The sequence below is a fragment of the Phascolarctos cinereus genome, unplaced genomic scaffold (genome assembly GCF_003287225.1).
Source record: "Phascolarctos cinereus isolate Bilbo 61053 unplaced genomic scaffold, phaCin_HiC Scaffold_4;HRSCAF=312, whole genome shotgun sequence".
Lineage (NCBI taxonomy): Eukaryota > Metazoa > Chordata > Mammalia > Diprotodontia > Phascolarctidae > Phascolarctos > Phascolarctos cinereus.
The window spans coordinates 325613270-325626229 of NW_027555847.1; the positions used below are offsets into that span (position 1 = coordinate 325613270).

The window sequence follows — 12960 nt, forward strand, 5'->3', positions numbered from 1 at the left end:
AGCATCATAATAAATACATCCTCAAGGGGAAATAAACATCAAGTCCCAAAAAGAAAATGGCTGTGGAAAATTAATTAGAAAGAACACACCTCAAAGAGTTTTGGTTTCTGACAGGTCTCTAATTCTCTGGTTTTGTTTTTCAAAATATTCAGTAAAATTTTAAAATTTATTTTTAAAATACTTGGTTAATTATGTGAACATCCTGTTTTTAATATTTTACGTTCAAATTCACTTAAGAGTTTCATTTTTGTATCATCTGTTTTCTGCTGTTTCTAAGAATTCGTGGTGAAACATTCTTCATATAAAAATGAAATGCAAAAGAAAAATGGGATTTTTAAGAAAGGAAATTAAATTAAAATCTAAATTGTAAAACATACATCATTTTAACAAAGCTCATCTAGGACTCTAGGAAAATGCTTCAGAGTCTATTTTAAAAGGGAGCAAGCCAAAAGATTAGCATTAATCTCCATGGAAAGGTTTATCTAAATAAATAGTACAAAAACCATATTTTCACAACCAATGTTCCTGTCTTATGCGCATCACATATTAACACTTACTTCTGTCATTCACATATTTAGCCGATTAGTACATATTTCTAAAGAACCATTCTATATGTTGGTAATTATTTGTTATTGCAGCTATAATTTTGTAGCTTTTCAAGCAACAAATGGATGCCTTACATCTGGAGAAGAAAGTACTAGAGGGTGTTGGTATAATGTTTGAATACATGCAATTACTAGTACGTTACATTCTAATTAACATAATTAGTTTTGAAACAATTCTCACAATAACTGTCAACTCTTGTGTCAATTTAGTGGCAGTTAATGACACATTTAACAAAGGCTTGCTTATTTCTTTTTTTAATATCCTTCCATAAAAGAATCTGCCTAGGGATACAGCCCACCTCTCAGGTCTCAGGCAGCATCCAGACTGCTTAGAGAAGTGTTCCTGAAGTTTTGTTTCGCCTGGAACTAGAAAGGATTGCACTCTCACAAAAAAAAAAAGATGATTTGGTGTAAAAGGGCAAATCAAGATGATCACGTGATTCACTCTATTAATCAAAACCTATTCATTATGCCTCCACATATGCATGGCACGTTGCTAAGAAGGGTGCAAGCATCAATCTAAAAGGAAGCACAGACCCAAGACAATTCCAAAGTATCTATGATGAAAAATGCTCTCAACTTCTACAGAGAGAACTGATGAACTCTGAGTGCAGACTGAAGTGCACTTCTACTTTTTTTTTTTGCAACACAGTTAATATGGAAATACGTTTTATATGACTTCACATGCACAACTGTTGGATTCTTTGCCTTTTCAATGGGTGGGGGAGGGGATGTAGGGAGAGAATTTGGAACTCATTTTTTTCAATGAATGTTTAAAATAAATACATATTGAAATGAATGAATCAAAAATTTTTGAAAAAAAAAAAGCATGGCCCCTGTCCTAATAGCATGTTCAATTGAAATGAAAGCCAATACTAATGCACATATCCCAATTAATATTTCATCTAATCCTATTGGAAGGACTTCAAAAAATACCTTTTACATTATTTTAAATGTCAGCACATCAAGGACTGGTGATTTCATTGCTGAGGCAGATTATAGCCTTTCTATATACAACTTTTAGAGCAGCTAGACGGCACAGTGGATAGAGTGTTGGGCCTAGAGTCAGGAAGACTTACCTTCCTAGGTTCACATCTGGCTTCAGACACTTACTAGTTATGTCACCCTGGACAAGTCACTTAACCCTGCTTGCCTCAGTTTCCTCATCTGTAAAATGAGCTGGAGAAGGAAATGGCAAACCAGTCCAGTATCTCTGCCAAGAAAATCCCAAAATGGGGTCACAAAGACTCAGACACAACTCCACAACAACAATATATACATTTTACTCTTACAGAGGTGCCCAAAACTTAGAGATTAAGTGACTTGCCATAGGTCACAAAACAAGCCAAGGCTGGAGGCAGAATATGAATCCAGTTCCTCTTTGACTCCAAGTCATTACATCATTACATACATTACTCCAATTAATACATTATTGATTATCTTACTCTGCCTCTCTGTGATTTTATGGTATTTATGTCATTTAATATTTATTGTAAGCATTTTTTTTGAGGTAATTGGGGTTAAGTGACTTGCCCAGGGTCACACAGCTAGTAAGTAAGGCAAGATTTGAACTAAGGCCCTCTGGACTCCAGGGCTGGTGCTCCCTAGTTGACCCGTAAGCATTTTTTAATGAAAAAAATGTCTTAGCATATTACAAGATGAAACACACAGAACTGGGATTCAGAAGACCCAGTTACTAGTTTTGGCTTTGCTATCTGAAAAGTGACATAAAGTGGGAGGTTAGCAAGAACACTGCAGTAGGAGTTGGGAGAGTTAAACTATTTCCAGCTTTACCTCCTCTCATCTGTGGAGATCAATTTCTTCATCTATAAAATAAGAAAATTAACCTAGCTATTCTTTTAAAGTCCTTTAAACTCCAACATCTTATTATGCAAAGATTTCACTCCTTAGAGGTAGCTAGGTGGTGCAGTGGATAGAGTGCTGGGCTGAAGGAAGACCCGAGTTCAAATCTTATCTCAGACACTAGCTGTGAGACCCTGAGCAAGTCATTTAACTGGTTTATGTCAGTTTCCTCAACTATAAAATGAGAGTAATAATATCACATCTCTTCCAGAGTTATTGTGAGGATCAAATGAGAAATTTTAAAGCACTAAGCATAGTTACACATATGTGATACTTAATAAATAATAAATGCATGTTTTTTTCCTTAGCTCTTTTCAACTCACTTTTTAAAAATTATTATTACATCAGCTCTTGCCTTCTATACTTTTTCATTCCAGTCATAGCAGATCCAGACTGGTATGACTGGGCTTGACTTAGGACTTCTCTGTCCTCCCACAGGCAGTCACCACCATTCAGACATGAGCGGCCCTGGGGAAGGAGAGGGAGGACTTCTCTGGGGTAGAGGACTATGGGTGTGAAAAACTGTATGCAGATACTGTCCAATACACTTGCCATCTTCATGCCATACTGCTGTGTGCCCACCTTGCCTCAGACTGAATAGTAAAAGTTCTTCTTATCTGGGTATCCCCCTTCCTACCACACCACTGTACAATCTACCTCTCAATCTGGGAACAGTAATTAAGTCAACGTTACGAGTCCTTGAAATCATGTGTCAATAAATTACCCTATCTTTTCATGCACCATCCCGTGATATGCCAGACCAAATCACTCATCTCTGACCACCATTCCTTACAAGCACTGTTGCACATATTCTATTAGGAGGCCACAACCATTTTTGCTTTTTATTTCTGTCTCCCTAACACTTTGGACAGTCCTACATCATTTTTTCTATTATTCAGTCATTTTCAGTTGTATCTCACTCTTTGTGACCTCATTTGGAGTTTTCTTAGCAAAGATACTGGAGTGGTTTACCATTTCCTTCTCCAGCTCATTTGACAGATGAGGAAATCGAGGCAAATGGGGCAAGTGACTTACCCAGGGTCACACAGCTGGTGTCTGAGGCTGGATTTGAACTCAGGAAGATAAGTCTTCTGGACTCCAAGCCCAGCACTCTATCCACAGCATCATACAGCTGTCCCATGTACTTAGTTAATAATCAATAAATGCTTTTCTTTCATTCATTCAGACCCTACAAGATACCAAACAGATATTAGAAAGATACAGAGCATTCAGTCTTCCCAAACTTATTTCAGTTTTGGTCAGTACTTTGTCTTTATATGCACAATTTTAAAAGCTCAGAAATACTTTTTAAAATTATGTTTCCCCAGTATAATAAAAATGATCACTGATTTAGGACTGAAAGAGACCTCAGAAAATATGTAGCCTAACCTGCTCCCCCTCATTCTCCCTCCCCGTACTACATAGTTCTCACTTAGAAAGATTGAAAATGACTACAAGCAATTCAATTCTATATCAAGTGTAATTTAAAATAATCAACATTTAGCCTAGCTTCATTCAGGGTTCACTACTGCAGAGTGTCTCACAAAAGACAGTCAAAAGCAGATGTATCATAAAGCACAAATATTTCAAGGAAATGATTACAGGATAATAGAGCGAAAAGAGCCCTCAGAACCTACCAAATCCAGTCCTCCAAACCCACCCCCATTTTACAGATGAGGAAATTGAAGCAAAGGGAGGAAAAGGGACCGCCCTGGGGTCACACAAGTAGCAAGAACGGGAAGTGGAATTTGAACCCCCATTTCTAGTTCTAGCATTCCTAGAAGATTTTATTGATTTTTTTTTCATTTAAGAAAAAGCCATCTTCTCATTCTCCTACCTCCCCATCCTCCACTGGGATGAAAAAATCCCTCGTAACAAATATGCATGGTCAAACAAAACAAATTCTAGCCACCCTTTGCCTTTGTGATACAGATGTTGGCCAAGTCACTTTACTGTCTTTCAGAACCCACTCTTCTACCGCCTGAGCATCAGATCCCTGAAGGCTCTAATCACCTCCCAAGTATAAGATTGTCTAGGCTGCTTCCAGTCTACCCCACCTCCATGCTTCACACCAATTCTTCAGCTTTAGCCAGCCGTAAAAATAAGACTGAAAAAGTCATATATTTGTAGTCGATCTGAGGTTCCATCACTGACCAGCTTCTAAACAGTGGATACACAAAGACCTGAGTTCTGATCTAGTCTCAGACACTTATTAGCTTTGTGTTTCTGGGCAAGTCACTTAACTTCTGAGAGAAATTAATGTTATACTATAATATTAATAACTAATTATTAATTTATGATCTATCCTTTTCCTCCTATTTTTTGTTAAGACTCCTTAAAAGGTCAGTCAGTCTCTAAAGGGCATGACTGAGTGATATTATTACTACTAGCCCAAAAGCAACATGCTTGTCACCTAGGTTGGGCAGTACCCCACCCAACTGGGAAACCTGATTTCTGTTTATAGTATAGACAGACGTGAGCCCTTTGGAGGGGGTGGGCTTGGGGTAGGGGGAGGAACTACCATCCTTGATCCCTTCCATTAGAGTTTAGAGTGACCCTAAGCTCATGAAGGAGAAAACTAACTAGCCAGAGAGGTCCAGATGGATATAGATTCCCCTGCCCAGATACCTTGAGGCTGGTGAGTTCCCAGACCAAGACACATTCTCAGCAGGAGGAGCTGAAGACTTTTAGTCCACCTTCTCATTAAATGGCCACCCATCAGGGTTGGGTTTCACTTCTCAGAGGAGTTCTCTGTCAAAAGGTACACAACTGATTTAAGGTATTTCAGTCTTCCTTGGCATCTTTGGTTATCTAAAGAAACCACTCGCCATCAATTTACTGATTATTGGCTAGCTTAATTAATAAATTGATTGATAATACCTGGAAACCTTGTCTCTCAGGGTTTTATTCTCAACACCTCTGTAATTTCCTCATCTGAAAAATGGGAATAATAACAGCACCTCCCAGGCTTGTTGTTAGGATCAAATAAAATAATAATTGTAAAGTATTTAGCACAGTGCCTGGCACATAGCAACTACTATATAAACGTTAGCTATTATTATTATTATCTCACGCTTTCTCAGCTTCAATGATTTCCTCTATGCAATGGCTCCCAATCTCGTTTTCAGCCTTGACTTCTGTTCTGGACTTGAGATTATCATGTGCCATCTCTACCCCCACCAATCTACCTTATACCATTGCCATATTAATTTTTTCTAACGTATAGCTCTAATTACCCCATTCCCCTGCTCAAAAGTCAGCAATGACTTTCAACTGCTTGTCAAATGAAGTCTTAAGAACTGGAAGGGATTAACATTAGCATTCAAAGTCCTTTACAATCTGACTCAAACCTACCTTTCCAGCCAACTCAAATGTATACTCTCTTCATATCCTGTATCATATCTCACTTACTACATTTTACCTTATATTTTAATTATTTATATATATATTCTCTATGTCCCTTACTAGATCTTAGAAACTACTATATACATATCACTTATCTTTGTGACTCCTGAAATGTCTGGCATAATGAAACATGAAAGTAATCTCTCGCCCATTATTTCTATTACCACTCCTTTTCTCAAAATGTACAAGATACCTAGATATCTTTATATGAGATTTAAGCTCCTCTCATTGGTTTTAAAAATACTGCATCAAAACTCTTCAGTATACATTTCTGTCTCACCTACTATTTCTAAATGATTCCTCTTCTCAACATGATTGAGATACCTAAGCACTTTTGCATGCAGTTCCTTTCACTGGTTTTCAGTCAATTAATCAGCCAACAAGCATTTCTTAAGTGCCTTCGATGTGCCGGGCACTGCATGAAATGATATTAAAATTTCTTCAGCATGCACCACTCTTCTCCCTCACTTACTACACTTTAGGCCAGTGTTCCATAGTTCTCTGTCAGTTGCTTCTTCTTGATTTCATTAACCCTATTCCCCTTGCCTTTAACAACTCAGCATTCTATTCTATTAAATGGCTTCCTTCTTCACCTTTAAATTCCATCTCTGGAGCCAACCTGCACTGCTCTTACTGCATTCTTCCTCTCCTTCTTCAACAATCTTTTCCATGAATCCTAAATGCAAGCAATCTTTTCTCTCATTTATCTACTCCCCAGAAGGAGAAAAAAATAAATTGGGAAGAAAAGGGGTAAAAAAAGTTCTCCTTGTATTTCACTTCCTTTTTTTAACTTTTTTTTTTGAGGCAAAAGTGACTTGCCCAGGGTCACACAGCTAGTAAATGTCTGAGGCCCAATTTGCACTTGGTCCTCCTGACTCCAGGGCCTGTGATTCTCTCCACTGCACAACCTAGCTGCCCTTCCTTGTATCTCATTTCATTGCAGTCATGTCTGAAATAGTGTGGACATTTGAAATTAACCAATAAGCTGAGGGACAGCTATTAAGAACTGAAAATGAAATGCTACATGCAAGTTCCATCCCGCCTATCAAGTACTCCATAACTTCTTTAAGGCCATTAAAAATGACAATAATGTTGAGGTTCAATTTAATAAGTAGGACAATAAACTCTACCACTGCTACAATGATAGAGAGAAAAGAACTATGTATTGAGAGTCACGTTCCATTTATCACTAACTATCTCAACGGACTTCCATTCCTTCATCTGTATTAAGATGAACTCAAAGGATTCTTCCCACTCTAAAAGTCTATGACTCTGTGGTTTATATTGAATACAAGGTGCTCTTTGTTAATAAGAGGGAGGAAGAGGGGTGTGTGTGTGTGTGTGTGTGTGTGTGTGTGTGTGTGTGTGTGTGTGTGTTGGCAGAAGGGGGGATGGGAACTTTTTAAAACCCAGGCTATTCCCTTCAGTGATACACCTGAGACTATATTTATTTCCCTATAACCCAGAGTGATAGTCCCTGGACTCTGCAACAGCAGGAATTTTTAGACAATTAACTATATTCCATTATAATCAAAGAGTAGAGGCATGCCAAAGGAAGACAGAGATTACCCAGCACCTGCAGCTTCTCTACAGGAGTCTAAAAGCATTAGGTAAAGTCCAGCAAATCCAGAACCTTCCATCATTTATTCTTGTATAACTGATGGATGTTTGCCAGGACAAGAACAGAAAACAAAATGCCTATTCAAATCTGTTGAGATTTGGTTCATGCCTGCCTAATCGGAGAATTGGGGAGCAAATGGAAGGAAGCAGATTGATCACAACTCTGCATTATTTTTCATGCAAATCCTACCACCACTTGAGCCTGGGACCCACAAAAGGTGATCATGTCATATTTATGCAAACAAATAGGAAAAGAAATAAACACACTTAACTGAGTACCAATAAACAGAGCAGAGTGCATCCATCATGCTGAAAAAAATAATTACGGTTCATAAGCAATAAAACTGTGAGTTGAAAATTAGCTGTAAGGTATTCTACATAAGACATTAAATCTTGCAAAAAAGAATAATAAATATGGCCCATTTCTGCTCCTTTAGTAATTTACACAAATTCATGTCATTTTATAGCTCAGTCATTTCAAGTTAAATGCAAAATTCAGCATAGAAACCCTGACTTTAAGTCTGTAATGAAACAAATCATCTTTTATTTAGTATAAGGTAAATGTAATATGTAACCCATTAAAGCACTAGTTCAATGCTTCATCATAGTGTGGAGGTGACCCTGGACTCTCGAGCACTACACCAGGCAGCTCCAGTGAGTTATTCAAGGTTGGCCTAGCGAAGTTACAGGTAGTTGACATCAGGTGATTTTTTTTCTCCCAATCACAATACATTGAAGAAGATCTGAGATGTGGAAGGGTTGCAATCTTTACTGATGAAATGAGTACATACACATCCAATGAAATCATGGATCCCTGAAATACTAAATAATGTTATTTAGACTGGGAAAACCTTGTCTATTTGGTTGCTGCTGTGGCAAGGCTGAGGGAAAAAACTCCAGAAGGGAGGCTGGCAGAGGAAATTCTGAAACTTCCTATGGCACCACCAACCATACCCTGAGAAGTCATGATTATTCCTCTGTATTAGAAGAACATCTAGTGAGGTGATAAGAGACACCATTTGTGTGCTTTGAGATCTTTGTCCTATTCAGACTTGTTGAAAACTGACAGCAGCTGCAGTGATGGAGGCAGGGGGAGGGGGTAATGAGGACTACGAACTGCTTTGCATCCAAATTGTAAGCATACTGGGAAACCCAGGGAAAGCAGCAAGTTGTCCATTTTCCTTTAATCAATTAGCCTGACAAAGGAGAGGGAATACAAATACCTCATTTCCATTTTTTAAAGAAACATGTGCTTGACTTTATTTCCCTGACAAAGATCCATAAAAAAGAAGGCATGACAGGAGAGAGAGTTGCAACAGCTATCTTTGTTCAACTAGAACACTTTCCTTTTGATGGTATTCTATGGACATTACACCAAGGGAAGAGACCTGTGGGAATTAATGACACTCAAAGGATGATTAAGACTCAAAACAGCAAAGGGTTAAATGCTTCCTCCAAGCCAAAAGGGCAAAAGAAGTAGCCATTATTCTGAGGCAAGAAGATGCAAAAGATTCAGGCAGACAGGATCTTCCTGCTTATCTGTAAGGACTAATTGAAAGGCCTGGGCTGGAAGTATGAATAGTAACATCTGGTCACTAAATCAGATTTTGTACCAGCAAACCCTTTGGAAGAACTTTTACTCAACTGACAACCCATAGCAAATACCACATAGACTTACTAATATACATACATACATACACACATATATATATATATATATATATATATATATATATATATATATATATATATATATATATATATATATATATATATATACACACACACACACACATATATATACATATATATACATATACACACATATAATACACACATATATATAAACATATATATATATATACACAAACACACACACATATATCCACATACACACATATATGTACATACATGCATGCACACATACGTTTATGTGTGTATATACATATATATAGTCACATATATGTACTCTGAAATTGGTTACGCAGATAAATCACAAGTCAGACTCAGGAATTTCAACAATTGTTTCATTGCAACTGGCTTAAGGTTTATATTTTAATATTTCAAGTTTTTATGAATCTACATGTGTTTCTCTCATTATGGATAATTTCCTTTAAACAAAAAAAATTTCTTGCTTTTTTTGTTGCAACATGGCTAATACGGAAATGTTTTACATGATTTCACATATATAATCGATATCACATTTCTTGCCTTCTTGATGGGTGGGGGAGGGGACAGAGGGAGGGAATTTGAAACTCAAATTTTTAAAAATGAATGTATAAATATAAAGAAATTATGAATTTTTAAAAAAATTAAATAAAATACAATAAATTGTGAACTCATCATTTCCTAGAGTTAGAGATGGTAGGGAGTTCCAAAGTCATCTGGTCCAAGCCCTTCTACAGAAGAGGAAACTGATACCAGGAAGTTTCAGTGACCAGCTTAAAGTCACCCAGAATTTGAACCCACCTCTGGCTTCAAACCAAGAGCTTCTCCACTATACCATGCTGCCTCTAAACAATCAACAAATATATCAATGTATATTTTTTTAAAAAAAGGTTTGTAAAAGAAACTATGAGCTACTGTCATGTATATTTCATTTTTTTTTAAAAACATGCGTTATATTACTACTAGGCCTATATCCCAAAGAGATGTAGATGTAAATATAGATGTAGATGTAGATAAAGACAGAGAGAAAGATACAGGTATAGATATAGATATAGACATGGACAGAATGGTGTTATAAATACCAAGATAGCCCTGAAGCAAGGAAAATCTGGGTTTAAGTCCTGCCCTTGACAAGTATTGGATGTGATACTGGGTAAAATTTAACCTCCCATTGCTCTAAAGTCAAAGTTCTCAAGGTGTGGACCTACGTCCCCTTGGAGTCCCCAAGAGCTTTTCAGGGGGTCAATGAGGAAAAAACTATTTCCATAATAATACTGATATATTTTAATTTCTAATGTGGTAAATATCAATAAATAAAATCTGCACAAACAAAAGCTCTTGGAAGGAGACAGCAGAATTCTTTGATAATTTTCAAGAATGTAAAAAGGTCCTGAAACAAAAAAAATATTGAGAACTGTTGCTCTAAAACATTGAAGATAGGAGTTAATACCTTTTTTTTTTCATTTATCATAAACCCCTTTTGGTAGTCTGATAATTTCTACGGTCCCATTTTCAATACAATGTCTTAAAATACATTAAAATAAAATACACAGAATTGACAAAGGAAACCAAAGTTCAGTAAAAATAAAGATGTAATTTTTTCCCCATCCAAATCCACAGACCCCTTGAAATCTATCCACAGACCTCTTGGGATTCCATAAACTTAGGTAAAGAAGCCCTGCTCCAAGGCTACTTGATACACTTGTTGTTCAGTTACTTTTCAGTTGTGTCTGACTCTCTGTGACCCTATTTGGGGTTTTCTTGGTAGAAATACTGAAGTGGCTTGACAGTTCCTTCTCCAGCTCATTTTACAGATGAGGAAACTGAGGCAAACAGGGTTAAGTGACTTGCCCAGGGTCACACACTAGTGTCTGAGGCTAGATTTGAACTGGAAGATGAGTCTTCCCAACTCCAGGACCAGCACTCTATCCCTTGCTCCATCTAACTGACTGTTGTTTGGTGCAGAGAAGGTGCCAACCTGCAGGTCCAGTCCCTATCCCCCCCTAAGGGGAGCAAAGAAAGAAAAGAAAAACACAAGTATCATCGTACAGAAATTTAGTTTTGTGGTTAGGATTATGCAGCAGGCTAGAGTCTAACCAACGCCTCTTTAGAAAAGGGAATTTGATATAGATGAGTTCCATCCTTTTTCTGTGATTGTCCTTAATTTTTTCTCATTCATCCAGTAGCGCCAGTGATAAATCCAAAACCATCACCAAGCAATTGGTCTAGTCTATGTCACAGGATAACTTCAGAAGTAGATTGCATAAAACAGTCTACTGCGTTTCCTCATTTACCACATTAACTAATAAGTGATAGTGAAAAGGCATCTCAGCCTAGCATCCGGAAGATGCAGACAGTTAAAGCCACAGGAAATGGGAAAAACTGGATGCAAGTGGACTATTGAGGCCAGCCAAAAAAGAGAAGAATCATTTAAAAATAAATAACAGATGTGCCAGAGGTTTGGAGACCAAGGGAATTAAGGACATCACTGAAAAGGCCCTATGGGCTAGGGAAAAGATCTGTCATGGACAGAGTCCAGAATCAACAATTAGATTAAACTATTTTCTTAAACACAGATTTCACTCCTCTATAATTTTATATCCAGATCATAACCAAGGATTGATCCTGCTACACTTTATTAAGTAAAATAATTTCCAGATTCCTGAAAATGTCTTCTGTTGCATCTTTCCTTTATTGTTGGACTTAAACCCAAGAAGACTAAGGCTGGGCCACTTTCATATCAAACCACCACAGCTTTTTCCATAACAGTAGCAGGGAAGATTTATGATGTCACAAAATACCCAAGCTGAGTGTTTCCACCTAGCCCCATCACTCATTTTTCTGGGGATTCACTGGAGCTAAGCCATATGGAAAAAACATCAGTATCCGGTAGGGAATTATTAACATGCTATCATTCTCTCTATGAAAACAACCACATGATGATTTTGGCTCAAAAAAGTTGAGAATATCCTCAGGTCCCAGGTGCTTGTGGTGCTTAGGTGATTTTCCCCAGGTTTTCCAATTTCCATTATCAATCAAAATGTACTCAGTGACCAGAAACCCTCAACTGGATGGTTTCTGTCTCCTCATCCATCTGAGGACATTAAATTCTTCTTACTAATATAGATTGTTGTTCTTCCAAGACTAGAATTGAAGTGAGAGTCCACACCTCCTTGGTACTCAACACTCCTGGAGCTATCAGAGTTCCCTTTCCCTCTGTGTCAAGAGTAACAACATCATTCTAAAGACAAACATCACTCAAGAGATGCCTGAATTATCATTTCATCCAACAATGTTTCCTGACCCCTCTTCCTATGGCCCCAAACCTACTGATATTCTTATCGGACAGGGCAGCTAAAAGCAATCTAGCATTTATATAGTGCCTATGTGCCAGGCACTGTGTCAAGCACTTCATAAATATTATCTCATTTGATGCTCACAACATCCTGGGAAGTAGGTGCCATTATTATCTCCATTTTACAGATGCAGAAATGGGGGCAGCAAGCAGAGGTTATGTGACTTCCCCAAGGTCACACAGCTAGTAAAGTGCCTGAGAGGCCAAATTTGAACTCAGGTTTTCCTGACTTGAGTCCCAGTGTTTTACCCACTGCTGCCTCAAATACTAATATGGTAGAGAGGAAAGAACAGTGGACCTGGGAGTCTAGGAGACCTGGGTTTCTGTCCCAGCTGTGACAACGATTCAGGGTGTAACTTTGGGTAAATGACATTGCCTCCCTAGGCTTCAGTTCACCTGCCTATAAAATGAGAAAGGATTTGATCTAAAGCTGAGGTTCTTAAC

The 12960-nt window shown here is 37.7% G+C and overlaps 1 protein-coding gene across 3 annotated transcripts in view; it reads right to left on the minus strand.

The window, feature by feature from the left end:
* Positions 1-12960, minus strand: part of MAST4 (microtubule associated serine/threonine kinase family member 4) — a 781800-nt gene that overhangs the window by 487049 nt on the left and 281791 nt on the right. The gene's annotated exons all lie outside the window — the stretch shown is intronic.